The sequence below is a fragment of the Ranitomeya imitator genome, chromosome 1 (genome assembly GCF_032444005.1).
Source record: "Ranitomeya imitator isolate aRanImi1 chromosome 1, aRanImi1.pri, whole genome shotgun sequence".
Classification (NCBI taxonomy): domain Eukaryota; kingdom Metazoa; phylum Chordata; class Amphibia; order Anura; family Dendrobatidae; genus Ranitomeya; species Ranitomeya imitator.
In genome coordinates this window covers 1,142,896,203-1,142,918,229 of record NC_091282.1, presented here as the reverse complement: position 1 = coordinate 1,142,918,229, position 22,027 = coordinate 1,142,896,203, and the positions used below count along the sequence as shown (strand labels likewise).

Genomic DNA, 22,027 nt, shown 5'->3' with positions numbered 1-22,027 from the left:
GAAATATACGGCAGATAGGAGCTGCCCCAGAGAGAAACATTGGTCCATGTGCAATGCGTAGTTTTTGCGCCTCTCATACGTCCGTAAAACTGTCTAGTGTGACGCCGGCCTTAGACAGCCTGTTTGTTGACCAGGTCCAGAACAAAGTAAACTGTACGGGCTCTGATATTTGCCCCCCCCCTTCCCATACTCGTTCTCCATGGTAAATAGGTATTACAGAATGGGATGGATCACCAGGAACTACAGCTAATCTGATCACTTCTATCAACATTGATCCAGAGTAAATAAAAGAGACAAAAAGGGTCAATTGTATTCTGGACACATCAGAGCAAGAAAAGGACAATGGCTGTCAGGGCAAGTAATGTGACAGCTGATGAGATGCCCATTCTGAATAGTGGCCGGGGCGGCAATGTGTCTCATATGTTATTTCTATATACTCTATAAAATCATTCTCAATAAATAACATAATGGAAAATATGCTGGCCAGTGGTGCAATATATAACAGTATAACATGTTTGGTATTGCTGGGATCAGAATCACCTGATCTATCAAAATATAAAGTAAAATAATCTGACTGGTAACGGGCAATCGAAATATCTCATCCTCCCCAAAATAGTATCAATAAAAACGTCAACTTGGTGCACAAAAAAAGCCCCAGATTCCAAAAAGTAGAGATGCCATTGGTCTCAGAAAATGGCGCCATTTTTTATTTATTTTTATTTTTTTTACAAACTTTGGATTTGTTTTTTCAACATTTAAATTAAAAAAAAAAGAACCTAGACATGTTTGGTATCTACAATCTAATAATGACCTGGAGAATGATATTGGCAGGTCAGTTTTAGCATTTGCTGAACATGGTAAAAAAAAAAAAAAAAACAATTGTGGAATTGCACTTTTTTTGCAATTTAACCGCATACATATGGTAAAATCAACAGTGTTGTTTAAAAGTACAATTCGTCTCGCAAAAAACAAGCCCTCACATGGCCATATTGACAGAAAAAAAAGTTATGGCTCTGGGAAGAAGGGGAGCAAAAACCGGAAGTCAGTCCATTGCCACTCTCTGTGGTACCCCTCTGCCCACTACTTCTCTTTTTCGTACCTTCTCTGTCGTGCCTTCTTCCCATACCTGCCACCATTTTCAGAATCAGGATAGAAATAAACTTTGAGTTGTATGAGAAGACTCTTTACTGGCGCTGACCTAGAATTATACCCTGGGGATGTCCTGGAGTTATGTCTGCAAACAGCTGACTACTTATATAATATTTGTAAAATTATTTTTTTTTTCTCCATTTTATATACCGTAGTTGTGTATATTGTAATGTATAAAGTTAACAAAAACGCAAATGTGTAATACAATTTTGTATTTTTTTAAATGGGTTTTTCCATGAACAAAGTGCATATTCAATAGATCTTGGAATAATGATAAGTTCCACAATTGGATGTGTTAAAAAAAATGTTCCTGTGCCAGGATAATCTTGTAAATGTGTCTGACCATGGAGAGCAGCACCAGTACATGCTCGGAACATACAAAAGCTCCTGGCCAGAGGAGGAAGCATAAGTCACTTATGATTAGTGAGTATACAGACAAGACAGCAGGGGATTACAGCTACTCTTTCTGAGGTAATACATTTCTCTACCTATTTTATCACAGGATCAAGTGTTTCTGCCACCTCTCCAGCCCTCTGAGATTGTCATAAATCAAGTCAGTGACAAACGGTCATAGCAGTCACCAAAGTTTATATGTCATTGACTTCATTTTTTATGAGCTCAGAGGGCTGGAGACACAGCAGAAACACTTGCTCCTGTGATAAAATAGGCAGAGAAATAAATGTTTTACATCAGGAAGCAGCAACTGAGATCCCTTGCTATCTTGTCTGTATACTCACTTATCATAAGTGACTTATAAAGTATGTCCTCCCAGGCGAGGAGCTATGGTATGTGGTGAGCATGAACTGGAGTGAATGACTGGATACAGCAAATAAGACAGTAGATAATAGGGACACAATTATACGGTTCTCAGCACAGGAACATTGTTTTTAACACATTCAATTGTGGAACTTTTTATTCCAAGATCTATTAATATGTACTTTATTGGTGGGAAAACCCCTTTAAGCATAGAAGGCTCTATAAGATCCTGCAGTTATCCAAGTCTGCACCAGCGCAGTGCCAACTCCAGACGCTGAGAAGACAATATAGTTAGCACTCAAGGTTAACTTCAGACACTAAGGTTAGGTTCACACTGAGTTAGTTTATTGGAAGTTGAAAAATCCAACATATTTTTGGAGAATTTTTTTTATGAAGGATATCCTGAAGAGATTTTTTAAACTTTTTTTCCACATTGTATTTTGCAGCCTGTTGACTTGTCAGTGTCAAGTCAGGAGCAGATTCCACAAGAAATCCACTTTAGGCCAGTCTCACACGTCCAGATAATTCCAGTACCTGAAAAATCGGTACCCGAATTATCCGTGTCCGTGTGCTTACCGTGAACATCAGTGTGGCACACGTGCGGCAGCCGTGTGCCGCCCGTGTGCCATCTGGGTACCACACGGACCGTGCAGGAGACAGCGCTACAAGTAAGCGCTGTCCCCTGCATCTGGTGCTGAAGCCGCCATTCATATCTTCTCTCCTGCAGCGTTCGCTAGAGAGAAGATATGAAAAATCCTTTTTTTTTTTCGTGTTTACAATAAAGATCCCTGTCCCCAAACCCCCTCCCACCCCCTGTGCGCCCCCCCGCTGTTACTAAAATACTCACCTGGCTCCCTCGAAGCGTCCTCTCCGCGACGCACCTTCTCCTGTATGAGCGGTCACGTGGTGCCGCCCATTACAGTCATGAATATGCGGCTCCACCCCTATGGGAGGTGAAGCCGCATATTCATGACTGTAATCGGCGGCACCACGTGCCCGCTCATACAGGAGAAGCTGGCGCTGAGAGGAAGCTGCGAGGGAGCCGGATGAGTATTTTATTAACAGCGGGCGGGCGCACCGGGGGTGGGAGGGGGGAGGGGACAGGGATCTTTATTGTAAACACGAAAAATGTAAAAAAAAAGGATTTTTCATATTTTCTCTCCGGTCCGTGAAAACACGCTGACATGTGCAGAGACACATTGATTTCAATGTGTCTACGTGAGTCAGTGTCTCCAGTACATGAGGAAACTGTCACCTCACGTACCGGAGCCACTGACGTGTGAAACTGGCCTTACTTGCATTTTTTAGTGCATTTTTACACTGCAGTTTTTTTTGCAATGTCATGTTTTAAATAAAGCTACGTTGTTTTTGATACTTCCTGGTTGTTGGCTTTGACCAAACTTTATTGATACAGTCATGTGCAGATAACAAGCGTTTTTAGTACGTTTCTGCCACAGAAACACACTATAAGAATACAGATGCATTTTTTACGCATCTAATACAATTCTAAGGGGGAAATGTACACATTTTCAGCGTACTGCCAAGAGAAATTAACATGTTGCACATCTCAAAAATGCACCGCAGGTCAGTTTTACACAGCATGAATAAAAAGCACAGCAGGGTAAGATTTCTATAAATTCCAGCCGCCCATCCACTTTGCTGGAACTGTACGTTTGGGTGGCATCAAAAACTCATTGTGGGAAAGTAACCTCAGAGAGTATTTGAAGTGGATTTTGAGGAGGAATTTTTTAGCGGATCCATATTAGTTATCTGATGTGAATGGCTGGTCTATATTACTGTGCATGCAGATGGCACTGCTCTATACACAGACATGTACGGTGGTATATACATTCCCTACTGGTCCTAAGGGGAGGATATCTCCATAATATGCTTACGACAGTTCTTTCTATGGACACATATTGTATCTGTGAGGAATAATCTCTGTTGGCCTCTATATATACAGCTAATCTCTGTTGGCCTCTATATATACAGCTGGCGGCACGGGTTAGGCTCACGGGAGGCTATCGGTACCAAACCACAGAGCTGTACAACCAGCATGCCCAATATAACCATGTGCATCACCCCTTAGGTTACATTAACACCAAGTTGTTGCTTTTTTTGTGAATTTTGGAGTGAATCAGAAAATCTAAGTGTGAACATACTCTATTCCAGGCTATTAATATCTGCCCTCAGTCACTGGCTTTACTACTCTGGCGGAGAAAATTGCACGGGAGCCCACGCTAAATTTTTCCGTGATTTAACCCTTTATTTTAACAGCTAGAACGGCCAAATTTTGCACACAGACTCTACTAACATTAGTAGTGAGGAATATGTAAAAAAAAGGGATATGAAATTGTTTACTGTATGTAACCATGTTCCATATCCTGTCGGGTTTGATAAGGAGATAGCAAAAGCCGGCAATTGAATTACCAGCTTTTCTGCTATCTAGCTCTGTATGAATATAAATATAAATATAAATATATATATATATACCTATACTATGTGTAGACATTTATCTTAGCTATTCTATTCTATCCTGTCAGTGTGATTTTACTGTACACCGCACTGAATTGACGGCTTTTCTATAGAACACCGCTGCGTATTTCTCGCAAGTCACACTGTTGGTCCGTGTGTAATCCGTATTTTTCTCGAACCCATAGACTTTCATTGGCGGATTTTTTGCGCAATACGCTGACAAACTCAGCATGCTGTGATTTTCTACGGCCGTAAAATACAGCTGCAAAATATACGGCAGATAGGAGCTGCCCCATAGAGAGTCATTGGTCTGTGTGCAATGCGTAGTTTTTGCGCCTCTCATACGTCCGTAAAACTCTCTAGTGTGATGCCGGCCTAACACTGGCTAATTTTGCCATTACATAATTAAACACCTCAAAATTAATCTCTTAAAAGATAATTTCATACCGTCAAGTAATTAGTTGTTCGCCCATTATAGTGAAAGATAGCAATTAATAGCCCCCGATTCTGACCGTGCAAAGACCGCGGCGCCTTCTGTTAGCGAAGGTGTGGCTGTGTTCTGATATCTCTGGCTTATAATTATTGACATGCCGTCTTCCATTAAATCATTTCATTATACAGATACATATAATGATAGGATGCCTGTCACAGGGGCTTGGCCCCTAAATTTGAGAGCAAGTTGATATAGGGGCAGAAACAATGATTCCAGCAATTTGTATAGAACACCGCTGCATATTTCTCGCAAGTCACACTGATGGTCCATGTGTAATCCGTATTTTTCTCGCCCCCGTAGACTTTCATTGGCGGATTTTTTGCGCAATACGCTGACAAACGCAGCATGCTGCGATTTTCTACGCCCGTAAAATACGACAGAGAAATATACGGCAGATAGGAGCTGCCCCATAGAGAAACATTGGTCCGTGTGCAATGCGTAGTTTTCGCGCCTCTCATAAGTCCGTAAAACTGTCTAGTGTGACACCGGCCTTAGACAGCCTGTTTGTTAGACAATCTCTGCATGTGCAATGCATACAGAACAGGCAGACACAGCATTTATAATACGTTTATAGAGAGGACACAGAAGTTGACCAGGTCCAGAACAAAGTAAACTGTACGGGCTCTGATATTTGCCTCCCCAAAATAGTATCAATAAAAACATCAACTTGGTGCACAAAAAAAGCCCCAGATTCCAAAAAGTAGAGATGCCATTGGTCTCAAAAGATGGCGCCATTTTTTATTTAGTTATTTTTATTTTTTTACAAACTTTGGATTTGTTTTTTTCAACATTTAAATTAAAAAAAAGAACCTAGATATGTTTGGTATCTACAATCTAATAATGACCTGGAGAATGATATTAGCAGGTCAGTTTTAGCATTTGCTGAACATGGTAAAGAAAAAAAACAAAAAAAATTGTGGAATTGCACTTTTTTTTTCAATTTAACTGCATATATATGGTAAAATCAACAGTGTCGTTTAAAAGTACAATTCGTCTTGCAAAAAACAAGCCCTCACATGGCCATATTGACAGAAAAAAAAGTTATGGCTCTGGGAAGAAGGGAAGCAAAAACCGGAAGTCAGTCCATTGCCACTCTCTGTGGTACCCCTCTGCCCACTACTTCTCTTTTTCGTACCTTCTCTGTCGTGCCTTCTTCCCATACCTGCCACCATTTTCAGAATCAGGATAGAAATAAACTTTGAGTTGTATGAGAAGACTCTCTACTGGCGCTGACCTAGAATTATACCTTGGGGATGTCCTGGAGTTATGTCTGCGAACAGCTGACTACTTATACAGTGGGGCAAAAAAGTATTTAGTCAGTCAGCAATAGTGCAAGTTCCAACACTTAAAAAGATGAGAGGCGTCTGTAATTTACATCATAGGTAGACCTCAACTATGGGAGACAAACTGAGAAAAAAAAAATCCAGAAAATCACATTGTCTGTTTTTTTAACATTTTATTTGCATATTATGGTGGAAAATAAGTATTTGGTCAGAAACAAACAATCAAGATTTCTGGCTCTCACAGACCTGTAACTTCTTCTTTAAGAGTCTCCTCTTTCCTCCACTCATTACCTGTAGTAATGGCACCTGTTTAAACTTGTTATCAGTATAAAAAGACACCTGTGCACACCCTCAAACAGTCTGACTCCAAACTCCACTATGGTGAAGACCAAAGAGCTGTCAAAGGACACCAGAAACAAAATTGTAGCCCTGCACCAGGCTGGGAAGACTGAATCTGCAATAGCCAACCAGCTTGGAGTGAAGAAATCAACAGTGGGAGCAATAATTAGAAAATGGAAGACATACAAGACCACTGATAATCTCCCTCGATTTGAGGCTCCACGCAAAATCCCACCCCGTGGGTTCAGAATGATCACAAGAACGGTGAGCAAAAATCCCAGAACCACGCAGGGAGACCTAGTGAATGAACTGCAGAGAGCTGGGACCAATGTAACAAGGCCTACCATAAGTAACACACTACGCCCCCATGGACTCAGATCCTGCAGTGCCAGACGTGTCCCACTGCTTAAGCCAGTACATGTCCGGGCCCGTCTGAAGTTTGCTAGAGAGCATTTGGATGATCCAGAGGAGTTTTGGGAGAATGTCCTATGGTCTGATGAAACCAAACTGGAACTGTTTGGTAGAAACACAACTTGTCATGTTTGGAGGAAAAAGAATACTGAGTTGCATCCATCAAACACCATACCTACTGTAAAGCATGGTGGTGGAAACATCATGCTTTGGGGCTGTTTCTCTGCAAAGGGGCCAGAACGACTGATCCCGGTACATGAAAGAATGAATGGGGCCATGTATCGTGAGATTTTGAGTGCAAACCTCCTTCCATCAGCAAGGGCATTGAAGATGAAACGTGGCTGGGTCTTTCAACATGACAATGATCCAAAGCACAACGCCAGGGCAACGAAGGAGTGGCTTCGTAAGAAGCATTTCAAGGTCCTGGAGTGGCCTAGCCAGTCTCCAGATCTCAACCTTATACAAAACCTTTGGAGGGAGTTGAAAGTCCGTGTTGCCAAGCGAAAAGCCAAAAACATCACTGCTCTAGAGGAGATCTGCATGGAGGAATGGGCCAACATACCAACAACAGTGTGTGGCAACCTTGTGAAGACTTACAGAAAACGTTTGACCTCTGTCATTGCCAACAAAGGATATATTACAAAGTATTGAGATGAAATTTTGTTTCTGACCAAATACTTATTTTCCACCATAATATGCAAATAAAATGTTAAAAAAAACAGACAATGTGATTTTCTGGATTTTTTTTTCTCAGTTTGTCTCCCATAGTTGAGGTCTACCTATGATGTAAATTACAGACGCCTCTCATCTTTTTAAGTGGTGGAACTTGCACTATTGCTGACTGACTAAATACTTTTTTGCCCCACTGTATAATATTTGTAAAATGATTTTTTTTTCTCCATTTTATATACCGTAGTTGTGTATATTGTAATGTATAAAGTTAACAAAAACGCAAATGTGTAATACAATTTTGTATTTTTTTAAATGGGTTTTTCCATGAACAAAGTGCATATACAATAGATCTTGGAATAATGATAAGCTCCACAATTGGATGTGTTAAAAAAAATGTTCCTGTGCCAGGATAATCTTGTAAATGTGTCTGACCATGGAGAGCAGCACCAGTACATGCTCGGAACATACAAAAGCTCCTGGCCAGAGGAGGAAGCATAAGTCACTTATGATTAGTGAGTATACAGACAAGACAGCAGGGGATTACAGCTACTCTTTCTGAGGTAATACATTTCTCTACCTATTTTATCACAGGATCAAGTGTTTCTGCCACCTCTCCAGCCCTCTGAGATTGTCATAAATCAAGTCAGTGACAAACGGTCATAGCAGTCACCGAAGTTTATATGTCATTGACTTCATTTTTTATGAGCTCAGAGGGCTGGAGACACAGCAGAAACACTTGCTCCTGTGATAAAATAGGCAGAGAAATAAATGTTTTACATCAGGAAGCAGCAACTGAGATCCCTTGCTATCTTGTCTGTATACTCACTTATCATAAGTGACTTATAAAGTATGTCCTCCCAGGCGAGGAGCTATGGTATGTGGTGAGCATGAACTGGAGCAGCTCTGAATGACTGGACACAGCAAATAAGACAGTAGATAATAGGGACACAATTATAAGATTATCTCAGTACAGGAACTTTTTTTTTAACACATTCAATTGTGGAACTTTTTATTCCAAGATCTATTAATATGTACTTTATTGGTGGGAAAACCCCTTTAAGCATAGAAGGCTCTATAAGATCCTGCAGTTATCCAAGTCTGCACCAGCGCAGTGCCAACTCCAGACGCTGAGAAGACAATATAGTTAGCACTCAAGGTTAACTTCAGACACTAAGGTTAGGTTACACTGAGTTAGTTTATTGAAAGTTGAAAAATCCAACATATTTTTTTTTATGAAGGATATCCTGAAGAGATTTTTTAAACTTTTTTTCCACATTGTATTTTGCAGCCTGTTGACTTGTCAATGTCAAGTCAGGAGCAGATTCCGCAAGGAATCCACCTTAGGCCAGTCTCACATGTCCAGATAATTCCGGTACCGGAAAAATCGGTACCCGAATTATCCGTGTGCTTACCGTGAACATCAGTGTTGCACACGTGCGGCAGCCGTGTGCCAACTGGGTTCCACACGGACCGTGCAGGAGACAGCGCTACAAGTAAGCGCTGTCCCTTGCATCTGGTGCTGAAGCCGCCATTCATATCTTCTCTCCAGCAGCATTCGCTAGAGAGAAGATATGAAAAATCCTTTTTTTTTTTTTTTTTTCGTGTTTACAATAAAGATCCCTGTGGGAGGTGGAGCCTGTGCAGGGAGGTGGAGCCGCATATTCATGACTGTAATCAGCGGCACCATGTGACCGCTCATACAGGAGAAGCTGGCGCTGAGAGGAAGCTGCGAGGGAGCCGGGTGAGTATTTTATTAACAGCGGGCGGGCACACCGGGGGAGGGAGGGGGGAGGGGACAGGGATCTTTATTTTAACCCCTTAGTGACCGAGCCAAATTTTTGAAATCTGACCAGTGTCACTTTATGTGGTAATAACTCTGCAACGCTTCAACAAATCCCAGTGATTTTGAGACTGTTTTTTCGTGACACATTATACTTTATGATAATGGTAAATTTAGTTCAATATTTTTTGTGTTTATTTATAAAAAATATAAAAAATTTGAGAAAAATGTTAAAAAATTAGCAATTTTCTAAATTTGAATGATTATCCCTTTAATCCAGATAGTCATACAACAGCAAACCATTAATAAATAACATTTCCCACATGTCTGCTTTACATCAGCACCATTTGTAAAATGTTATTTTATTTTGTTAGCATTTTAGGAGGTTTAAAAATGTAGCAGCAATTTTTCATTTTTTCAAAGAAATTTACAACATTTATTTTTTTAGGGACTTATCCATGTTTGAAGTGACTTTAGGGGTCCCATATATTGGGAAACCCCCAAACGTGATACCATTTTAAAAACAGCACCCCTAAACATATTGAAAACTGCTGTCAGGTAGTTTATTAACCCTTCAGGTGCTTTACAGGAATTAATGCAAAGTGGCATGACAGAAATGAAAATGTGTATTTTTACCACCTAAATGTTGCTAACTTCTAAACAGATTACTACAGCCGTCAGACCCTAAGGCCGCTATTTGGTCATGAATTGCCATGGCAAACATCAGGACAACAAAATCATGATCTGAGGGCACCAATTGTGACAAAGAAGAAGCCCCCACACTCTGTTAACCATTTATAATGATGTAGTCACTATTGACAGCAGCATCTAAGGGGTTAAACAGATTTAGAAGGTGCAAATACTGATCGTAGCTGATACAGCAAGTTGTCAGCTATAGTGTACAACCAACAGATGCTGGATTGTCATCTGTGTGGGGAGGCTATTCTCTTATATCTCAGGTCAGTTAAAAGACGTATTGGCGGTCATTAAGGGGTTAAACACGAAAAATTAAAAAAAATAAAGGATTTTTCATATCTTCTCTCCAGTGAACGCTGCTGGAAAGAAGATATGAATAGCGGCTTCAGCACCACGCTGGGGGGACAGCACTTACTGTAGCGTGTGCGGTACGTGTTTTACACGGACCCATTGACTTTAATGGGTCCATGTAATCCGTGCGCTCCCACGAACACTGACATGTCTCTGTGTTTTGCACACGGATACACGGTCCGTGAAAACACGCTGACATGTGCAGAGACACATTGATTTCAATGTGTCTACGTGCAGGGAAGATATGACTCGCGGCTTCAGCACCAGTGGGGGGGACAGCGCTTACTGTAGCGCTGTCTCCTGCACGGCACACGGACTGCACACATTGACATGTCTCCGTGTTTGGCACACGGAGACACGGTCTGCAAAAAAACAATGACATCTGCACAGATGCATTGATTTTTATGTGTCTACGTGTGTCAGTGGCTCCGGTACGTGAGGAAACTGTCACCTCATGTACCGGAGCCACTGACATGTGAAACTGGCCTTACTTGCATTTTTTAGTGCATTTTTTACACTGCAGTTTTTTTTGCTATGTCATGTTTTAAATAAACATAGTAACATAGTAACATAGTTAGTAAGGCCGAAAAAAGACATTTGTTCATCCAGTTCAGCCTATATTCCATCATAATAAATCCCCAGATCTACGTCCTTCTACAGAACCTAATAATTGTATGATACAATATTGTTCTGCTCCAGGAAGACATCCAGGCCTCTCTTGAACCCCTCGACTGAGTTTGCCATCACCACCTCCTCAGGCAAGCAATTCCAGATTCTCACTGCCCTAACAGTAAAGAATCCTCTTCTATGTTGGTGGAAAAACCTTCTCTCCTCCAGACGCAAAGAATGCCCCCTTGTGCCCGTCACCTTCCTTGGTATAAACAGATCCTCAGCGAGATATTTGTATTGTCCCCTTATATACTTATACATGGTTATTAGATCGCCCCTCAGTCGTCTTTTTTCTAGACTAAATAATCCTAATTTCGCTAATCTATCTGGGTATTGTAGTTCTCCCATCCCCTTTATTAATTTTGTTGCCCTCCTTTGTACTCTCTCTAGTTCCATTATATCCTTCCTGAGCACCGGTGCCCAAAACTGGACACAGTACTCCATGTGCGGTCTAACTAGGGATTTGTACAGAGGCAGTATAATGCTCTCATCATGTGTATCCAGACCTCTTTTAATGCACCCCATGATCCTGTTTGCCTTGGCAATAAAGCTACGTTGTTTTTGATACTTCCTGGTTGTTGGCTTTGACCAAACTTTATTGATACAGTCATGTGCAGATAACAAGGGTTTTTAGTATGTTTCTGCCACAGAAACACACTATAAGAATACAGATGCATTTTTTACGCATCTAATACAATTCTAAGGGGGAAATGTACACATTTTCAGCGTACTGCCAAGAGAAATTAACATGTTGCACATCTCAAAAATGCACCGCAGGTCAGTTTTACACAGCATGAATAAAAAGCACAGCAGGGTGAGATTTCTATAAATTCCAGCCACCCATCCACTTTGCTGGTGCTGTAAGTTTGGGTGGCATCAAAAACTCATTGTGGGAAAGTAACCTCAGAGAGTATTTGAAGTGGATTTTGAGGAGGAATTTTTTAGCGGATCCATATTAGTTACCTGATATGAATGTCTATATTACTGTGCATGCAGATGGCACTGCTCTATACACAGACATGTACAGTGGTATATACATTCCCTACCGGTCCTAAGGGGAGGATATCTCGATAATAAGCCCACGACAGTTCTTTCTTTGGATACATATTGTATCTGTGAGGAATAATCTCTGTTGGCCTCTATATATACAGCTGGTGGCACGGCTTAGGCTCACGGGAGGCTATCGGTACCAAACCACAGAGCTGTACAACCATTATGCACTATAGGACCATGTGCATCACCCCTTAGGTTACATTAACACCAAGTTGTTGTTTTTTTGTGAATTTTGGAGTGAATCAGAAAATCTAAGTGTGAACATACTCTTAAAGAGCAACTATTGTTTACATTTTTATTTCATAAAACAATAGTACGTGTGAAAAAAAAAGGAACTTTGTAATTGATTTTTATCAGAGAATTTGCTTTTCTTCTCCAGGACTGATCTTTTACTCTCAATTCATATGTAATTATCTGCCTTTATTGAAGACAGACTGTCCTATTGCTGAGATTGGTGCTTTTAAAAGTCTACGGAGGAGCTTACAAGTTCTCCTGTAAGGTCAGTTACAGTTCTCCATAGACTTTTATGAGCACCAACCATCTTCTATCTCAGTAATGAGAAAATCTTTACGCATTTTAACCATCAATTGAGAACGAAAGATCAGTTTAGGCCGAGAAAAAAGTGTATTTTTTTCTGATAAGATATATTACAATGTTTTTTTATTTTTCATATTATTTTATGGGGGAGAAAAAAAAATGGTTATTCTTTATAGGAATTTCTAGGAGAAAGTGGAGCTACAGTATTTTCTAGATATTAAAATGAAATGAGGTCATTTTAAAGTCACGGCTGATCTGGATTTCTATTTCCTCTCGTATTAGAGCGCAGAAAGGGGCGAACACAGTAATTACAGCCCCGGAGGAGTAACATGTAGCAGACCTATAATTGCAGAGAACTCGTTAGCAATGTCATATATAAACACCGGTCTCGATCATCTCCCCCACCCCGAGCATCGATACCACTGCATGCCTTATATTAACATTTCGGATGAAGATTTCTGTACAGCATAGACAATAAGAACAAAGATCACACGGATGACCGGTGGTCAATCGCAGCAGGTTTACATTAGACACATATTCACAGGTACAGGCATAGAGCATGCAATAGGAAGGAAACCAGTTACCTCTCCCTGCATCCACGACAGCATAAAAGAACAGAGCAGAAAAGGCAAGTTAGGAAAAAAAATCAACAAAATGCAAGAGATCCAAAGCACAAAGCAGCACAGCCAGACACCAAACCATCCACGCTCTCAAACACCGGATTTAAGGTCCAGCACATCAATGGGTAAGTAATTGCTTTTTTTTAAGCTGGTAAAGCAGCGAAGAAGCTGAAGGAAGACTATCAAGATCCAAGAAAAATCTCCTTCCAAAAGGACACAGCAGCTGCAGAGGTTGTTATAGCGGAAGGCAAAAGCGAAGCAGCTGGATGTGGAGATGCAGGAGATGCATGTGTAGCCTCATCAGGATCTTCATGGATGGTGGGGGCGGTGGTGGGTCTGTAATAAATCATGGCATCACGCAGCACGCTTCCTCATATACACACAAAACTTATTTCCATGTGTCTCCACCAAATGATGGACTGTAGATCTTCACGGCTCTATTGTTCCAGGATGGAATACAGATTACCAGTATCTTCTCACTGTGGAGAAGGCATGCCGGGGAATAATCTGTACAAATAACCTGTCTGGGTCTAACTCCGACCATCTGATCACTGTCCATATTACTCAGATATTTTATTTCTTCTATCAGCGGGCGGACAAGAAGGTATGAAACATGTAACCGGGCAGCAGAGACATGTCAATATCATGTGACTGGTAAAAAAAAACCCACTTAGAATTGGTAAGGTAAAATTAAACTTGATGGATAAAGAATTTAAAGAATAACTCTGTTAGATACATCATAAGAAAGAAAACAGACCGTAAAGTCTCAAAGTCTGATATATATATATATATATATATATATTTATATATATTTATTTATTTATCGGATACAGGCACGGACTGGCCCACAGACGAACAGGAGAAGGCCCCTGTGAAAGAGCGCTAATGAGCAGTGTAAATACACTTGATTCACAATTTGCAAAAAAAAAAAAAAGGTAAAATTTTAATGGTTCATTAAACAAGCTAGCCAAATTAATCTAAAATAGAAGCAAAAATAAATTTGTGTACTATGGTCAGACTATTTTTGCATGTAACTAAACAGTGGGCACGAAAAATCAATGTTGCTGGCGGGACTTTGCCAATCCAGTCCAACACTGATATATATATATATTCACACACACATATATATATATATATATGTATATATATATATATATATATACACACACACACACACTGCTCCAAAAAATAAAGGGAACACTAAAATCCCACATCCTATATGTCACTGAATGAAATATTCCAGTTGTAAATCTTTATTCATATATAGTGGAATGTGTTGAGAACAATAAAACCTAAAAATGATCAACGCAAATCACAACTTATATCCCACCGAGGTCTGGAGTTAGAATAATGCTCAAAATCAAAGTGAAAAATGAAGATACAGGCTGATCCAACTTCAGTGGAAATGCCTCAAGACATGGAAATGATGCTCAGTAGTGTGTGTGGCTTCCACGTGCCTTGTATGATCTCCCTACAATGCCTGGGCATGCTCCTGATGAAGCAGTGGATGATCTCCTGAGGGATCTCCTCCCAGACCTGGACTAAAGCATCTGCCAACTCCTGGACAGTCTGTTGTGCAACATGACGTTGGTGGATGGTGCGAGACATGATGTCCCAGATGTGTACAATTGGATTCAGGCCTGGGGGAACGGGCGTGCCAGTCCATAGCTTCAATGCCTTCATCTTGCAGGAACTGCTGAAACACTACAGCCACAGGAGGTCTGGCATTGTCCTGCATTAGGAGGAACCCAGGGCCAACCGCACCAGCATATGGTCTCACAAGGGGTCTGAGGATCTCATCTCGCTACCTAATGACAGTCAGGCTACCTCTGGTGAGCTCATGGAGGGCTGTGCGGCCACATCATTACTGATCCACTGCCAAACCGGTCATGCTGAAGGATGTGGCAGGCAGCAGATCGCTCTCCACGGAGTCTCCTGCTTTCAACTGTGAAGAGCACAGGGTGCCAGTGGCGAATTTGCCAATCCTGGTGTTCTGTGGCAAATGCCAAGCGTCCTGCATGGTGTTGGGCTGTAAGCACAACCCCAATCTGTGGACGTCGGGCACTCAGACCATCCTCATGGAGTCGGTTTCTAACCGTTTGTGCAGACACATGCACATTTGTGGCCTGCTGGAGGTCATTTTGCAGGGCTCTGGCAGTGCTCCTCCTGTTCCTCCTTGCACAAATGCTGACGTAGCGGTCCTGCTGCTGGGTTGTTGCCCTCCTAAGACATCTTTCCTTCCCTCCAAATATTCTTTGCAGGGAAACTATTCCTAAACAAATATAAATGCATGTAGCGGGATCTCCTTTGATTACCTCCCACACTCTACCAGTGAACTCATAACATGAAAAAAGAGGGAGGAAAAAAGTAGGTCAGGAAATGTTATCCTCCTACTACCAATTATTGAGAAGTCTGATGTTAGCAAATGTCTTCTAATAGACGTATAATATATACTGCAGCTAGGGGTTTGGTACGGGGCGTGAAAAGACTACTGAGTGGGACGTCAACCCTGGTTTTGGTTTAAAAAACTCACCATATGCTCACCATATGCTCAATGTATGCACGTGGCCTAACTATGGTGAGTCGGTACGATTATGGCAATGGGGAGTATAATATTAAAAAAATGCTGTAGCTGCAGATAATCCAAGTATTCAGATTTAGGCTACAGCGACTAAGGCCATAATAGTCGTTGCACAGATGAAGATCATGGAATGGCACAACATAATAGTATGCGGTCACGTTGTAAACCACAAACTACTGCTATTGGGACAAGAAATTCAGACCTGGTAGACTTCTTGCCACTTGTGTATCAAGATCTCAGCAGCGAGAGAGTCCCAAAATGACCCCATTCACGTTCCCTATTTTACGAGGTAGCAACGCCATACTGAGATCTTTGGCCTGACGATAAAGGTCTAATGCGTAGGCCCAAATCTTAAAATTGTTTTACACAGCTTTTTTCATTTTTAAAATAAGGCCATCAAACTCGGTGATCTACTGGGTTTCCTTGCTAGATCTCCTGACCTTAGATGGCACAGCAAGTCACTTTCCACAGCAGTGACACGTTGGCCACCCCTGGAGCTACTGCTTGTTCGACAACTATCTTGCCCAAATCTCCCATACACAGATGCTGAATTTGCCTTTGCTCTCTATGAGAAAGTCGCTACTAGACTCCTCCAAGGCTTATCTCCTTGAGAACAAAAAGATCAGAAGTCGGACATGCCAGACCTTAAAGTCTGTTGATATCATCTACAACAAGCCCATCATACACATTATAATGTAGGTCAAACCCTTCAATATTGGTGGGTTTGGGTGACAGTTGACAAGGGAGAAAAAGAGCTCAGAGGATTCACCAGCTCAGTGATTTCCTGAGAAGCTGCCTCACCTGCGCCCCCACACCTCTGATTGTATAATTGTAAGTCACTGCTATGTAGTAGTGCCAGCCATTACTTGTCTTTTGGGATCTTTAGCACTATCTATAAGTTGCACCTCAATCTTCCTCCAGGAGAACTCAAGAATTTTACTTTTTCTCCATTTTTCATGTCAGACTAAATGTCTTTGGAGACTTGCAGCTTTTCACTGACAGATTTACTCAGGAAGCAATGATGCCTACCCATCAAAAAGTAATGGTCACTGTAAAGACATTTTGGATTTTTAGTGCAGTACAATGCGACACAGGAGGAAAACTAGAGGACGTTTTAGGTTCCTTCATCCACCACTGTGATTTATTTCCTATACAGAAGTCATTTCTGGTTCGAAGTTAGTGATGTGATTGAAATTCCTTAAAGAGGTTTTCCCATGAAGAACATTTTAGGCATGCACTATTCACTGAAAATGCTACAAATGTCTAACAGGTTTCCCTATTGGGAGAATTGGAGTCCTCAAGCCCAAACTTGTCTGTTGAGGTGCTGGAATGAATGAAGGGAACAAAAACATTTCTAGAATTCGACCTTTACTTAGTTTCAACTCTGCAAAAATTTTCGCTGCAGTTCTTAATCATTCTCGTCTGGACTATTGTAACTCTCGACTAATCGGTCTCCCTCTTATAAAAACTCTCCCCTCTCCAATCTGTCCTGAATGCTGCAGCCAGGATCATATTCCTCACCAACCATTACACCGATGCTTCTGCCTTGTGCCAGTCATTGCACTGGTTACCCATCCACTCCACAGTTCAATATAAACTTATTACCCTCACCCACAAAGCACTCCATGGCTCAGTACCACCCTACATCTCCCTTGTCTCAGTCTACCACCCAACCCATGCCCTCCGTTCTGCTAATGACCTAAGATTAACATCCTCAATAATTCGAATCTCATTCCCGTCTCCAAGACTTCTCACGTGCTGCACCAATTCTCTGGAATGCACTACCCAGGACAGCTCTATTAATCCCCAATATCCTCAGTTTTAAGTGTGGCCTAAAAACGCATTTCTTCAAACTGGCCTATTGCCTCAACATATTTATCCAACTATGCCTGTGTTGCCCATTCATAACTTTCTTCAAAACCAGGACCCTCATTTCATCTGTTCGTTAACCCTTTACGCATTTAATAGCCCTCTGTGGCTGAACGTTTACACATACTGGTTGGTAACCGGTTAATGCAGCTTTACATGAACACCCGCTTTCCTACATTATGGCTGGTCCGTACAATGAAAGCAATTGTTACCATCCACCTTTCATGTCTCCCCCATTTCCTCATAGATTGTAAGCTTGCGAGCAGGACCCTCACTCCTCTTGGTAACTGTGATTATTGTTATTCTGTAATGTCTTTTATTGTCTGTACAAGTCCCCTCTAAAATGTAAAGTGCTGCAGAACATGTTAGTGCTATAGAAATAACATTATTATTATTATGGGAAGACCTCACATGTCCATGACTCACTCCATTCTGGTCTATAGGTGGTATGGAATCTGACAAGTAAGCTCCCATAATAAACAAACCCTATAGTGATGGAAACCATCTCAAAAAAGAAATGTACTGGACCCCAAATCATTCCTTACACAGGAATTCTTTTGTTGCCTATACAGACTATGTGAATATCATCCTTACTACTGACGTTATTGCAGCATGGGTCATGTCATCACTAGGGATCGGTAGTCTATATCTAATTGGGCGATCTGCTCTAAAGTCGGCGTCAGACACGGTCGTGCTCAGTTTTAGGGCTCGCTCACATCAGTATACAGTATAACATGGCCAAGTGCTATCCGGTGTTTTATCTGATAGCACTCAGCCCAATGTTATGTTGCTCTATTTGGCAAATCAGATCTGCGATTTTTTTCTCATGCCGATTCGGTATCAGAAAATAATGTCAGTATGCTGTGAGTGGACCCACACAAGTCTATTGGGTGAGCGTGAAACATTGGACTGCATTCGGATGTCATCTGAGTGCAGTGCGATTACAGTCGAGACAGGCAATAGAGAAGACTGAGAAATTACTTTCTCCGTCTCCGCTGCACCTGTGCTGTGATTCTTTCATGCGAGGGAATTAGAACACAGTGCACAGTATTTGCACAGTCGGCCCGATCCGCTCACGTAAGAAAATCGACGGTCATGTGACCCCGGCCTTGCCCTGTTGCTACTATTGTTTCACCCTAAACACCTATTTTTTATATATCACCCTACAAAAGAGCCGCACGTAGACCCCACTACCAGTCTGGAGACAGTCACAATGTGATTACATGGAGGCTCTCGGCACGTTGTTGCTGGGACATCGTCTTTTGAGCATTCAGCCAAACCATACTCTGATGGATGGATTGAGGGGCTCACTTTCAGCTTTTTACAAAATGACTGTCAATAAACAAAAATGTAAACTCTCCAGTAATACCATTAATTGGAGGGAAATGGCTGTACACGGAATATGAGCCAATATAACGCCTCGCTCTTTGTTTCTTTGTGGGAGTGTAGCTTCAATAAGACTCAGTGAAGCAAGTGTGATTTTATGACAGCTCTGGGGACGCACAGACAATGCGAAAACCTTTCTAAATGTCGCACACATTACCAGCTCCTCACTGCGGCGCCCATGGAAACCTTCATTTCAATATTTCATTACATACAACATGTGAAATTAGCACCCGAAGAAAGGGCCTAGCTGTAGCTGGCAAGCACTAAGTAGTCCGTCCGCCATTACCGAAGACCACCACGACGCGATGCGACCATATATTACTTTTAATTGGAATGGGTCTCATGTAATACCACATCTCTCCTGCAGATGCCGCTGCTGGGAAAATGTGCGTCTGCCTGTAACCGCTGAGAACCACTGATTGCCTGTGATTCAACCACTACATGGTCAGAAGGCCGAAGAAATCAGGCCACGATCGGAATGAAGTGAACACACTGGCCTGAGTGCCACAGATGCCTGGAAATACATGAAGCTGTCACGCTCGGGTCCGGGGAACCGCTAGCCAGTCCGGGCACTGCACTGCGATCTCGGTACAATTCATACGCAAAGTAGTCATTCTTAATGTTGATATGGCCTGTGCCAATTACACAATAGGATACAATACAAAAAAGGGACGTGTTACTTGTTCTGGGTTACATAGTTATTAAGGTTGAAGGAAGACTATAAGTCCATCTAGTTCAACCCGTAGCCTAACCTAACATGCCCTAACATGTTTATCCAGAGGAAGGCAAAAAAAAACCATGTGGCAAAGAGTAAGCTCCACCTTGGGGAAAAAAATTCCTTCCCGACTCCACATACGGCAATCAGACTAGTTCCCTGGATCAACGCCCTATCAAGGAATCTAGTGTATATACCCTGTAATATTATACTTTTCCAGAAATGTATCCAGTCCCCTCTTAAATTTAAGTAATGAATCACTCATTACAGCATCATACGGCAGAGAGTTCCATAGTCTCACTGCTCTTACAGTAAAGAATCCGCGTCTGTTATTATGCTTAAACCTTTTTTCCTCCAAACGCAGAGGATGCCCCCTTGTCCCAGTTTCAGGTCTATGATTAAAAAGATCATCAGAAAGGTCTTTGTACTGTCCCCTCATATATTTATACATTAAAATAAGATCACCCCTTAGTCTTCGTTTTTCCAAACTAAATAGCCCCAAGTGTAATAACCTATCTTGGTATTGCAGACCCCCCAGTCCTCTAATAACCTTGGTCGCTCTTCTCTGCACCCGCTCTAGTTCAGCTATGTCTTTCTTATACACCGGAGACCAGAACTGTACACAGTATTCTAAGTGTGGTCGAACTAGTGACTTGTATAGAGGTAAAATTATGTTCTCCTCATGAGCATCTATGCCTCTTTTAATGCATCCCATTATTTTATTTGCCTTTGTAGCAGCTGCCTGACACTGGCCACTGAATATGAGTTTGTCATCCACCCATACACCCAGGTCTTTTTCATTGACGGTTTTGCCCAGAGTTTTAGAATTAAGCACATAATTATACATCTTATTACTTCTACCCAAGTGCATGACCTTACATTTATCCCCATTAAAGCTCATTTGCCATTTATCAGCCCAAGCTTCTAGTTTACATAAATCATCCTGTAATATAAAATTGTCCTCTTCTGTATTGATTACCCTGCAGAGTTTAGTGTCATCTGCAAATATTGAAATTCTACTCTGAATGCCCCCTACAAGGTCATTAATAAATATGTTAAAAAGAAGAGGGCCCAATACTGACCCCTGTGGTACCCCACTGCTAACCGCTACCCAGTCCAAGTGTGCTCCATTAATAACCACCCTTTGTTTCCTATCCCTGAGCCAGCTCTTAACCCACTTGCACATATTTTCCCCTATCCCCATTATTCTCATTTTATGTATCAACCTTTTGTGTGGCACCGTATCAAAAGCTTTTGAAAAGTCCATATACACTACATCCACTGGGTTCCCTTGGTCCAGTCCGGAACTTACCTCTTCATAGACACTGATCAAATTAGTCTGACATGAACGGTCCCTAGTAAACCCGTGCTGATACTGGGTCATGAGGTTATTCCTCTTCAGATACTCCAATATAGCATCCCTTAGAATGCCCTCCAGGATTTTACCCACAGTAGAGGTTAAGCTTACTGGCCTATAATTTCCGAGTTCAGTTTTTGTCCCCTTTTTGAATATTGGCACCACATTTGCTATACGCCAGTCCTGTGGTACAGACCCTGTTATTATGGAGTCTTTAAAGATTAAAAATAATGGTCTACCAATGACTGTACTTAATTCCTGCAATACTCGAGGGTGTATCCAATCCGGGCCCGGAGATTTGTCAATTTTAGTGATTTTTAGACGCCGCCGCACTTCCTGCTGGGTTAAGCAGGTGACATTTAATGGGAAATTTATATCACTAGTCATTTTGTCTGCCATGGGATTTTCTTGTGTAAATACTGATGAAAAAAAGTAATTTAGCATATTGGCTTTTTCCTCATCCTCATCCACCATTTCACCCAGACTATTTTTAAGGGGGCCAACGCTATCATTTTTTAGTTTATTACTATTTATGTAGTTAAAGAATATTTTAGGATTATTTTTACTCTCTTTGGCAATGAGTCTCTCTGTCAGGTGGTAATACCTGTTATATGATTTGGCTCTGTTAAAGAATAAGGTCTGAGATGTTGGACTGCAATACTATGTTTCCCACTAAAGGTAAAGAGGGACTGTTTTACTCCTTTTTCATAATGGTGCACGTGAAATTAGGAAACTTTGTAATATATCTTATTAGAGAAATTCACTTCTTACTCCTCCTGAGTATAATCGGTCCTTTTCCCACTATTGATATGTACTGTAAGATGACAGTGGGTAC

General features: G+C 41.4%; 1 protein-coding gene across 12 annotated transcripts in view; it reads right to left on the bottom strand.

Annotated features, from left to right (window-relative positions):
• The window catches only part of APBB2 (amyloid beta precursor protein binding family B member 2), a 454,628-nt gene that overhangs the window by 25,708 nt on the left and 406,893 nt on the right, over positions 1-22,027 (bottom strand). The window contains exon 1 of one of the 12 annotated variants that reach the window (XM_069744555.1): positions 13,249-13,601. The exons of the other annotated variants lie outside the window; for them this stretch is intronic. The gene's annotated coding sequence lies outside the window, so the exon portion shown is untranslated. Of the gene's footprint in view, positions 1-13,248; positions 13,602-22,027 lie in introns of those variants that run through there. 12 annotated transcript variants of the gene reach the window in all.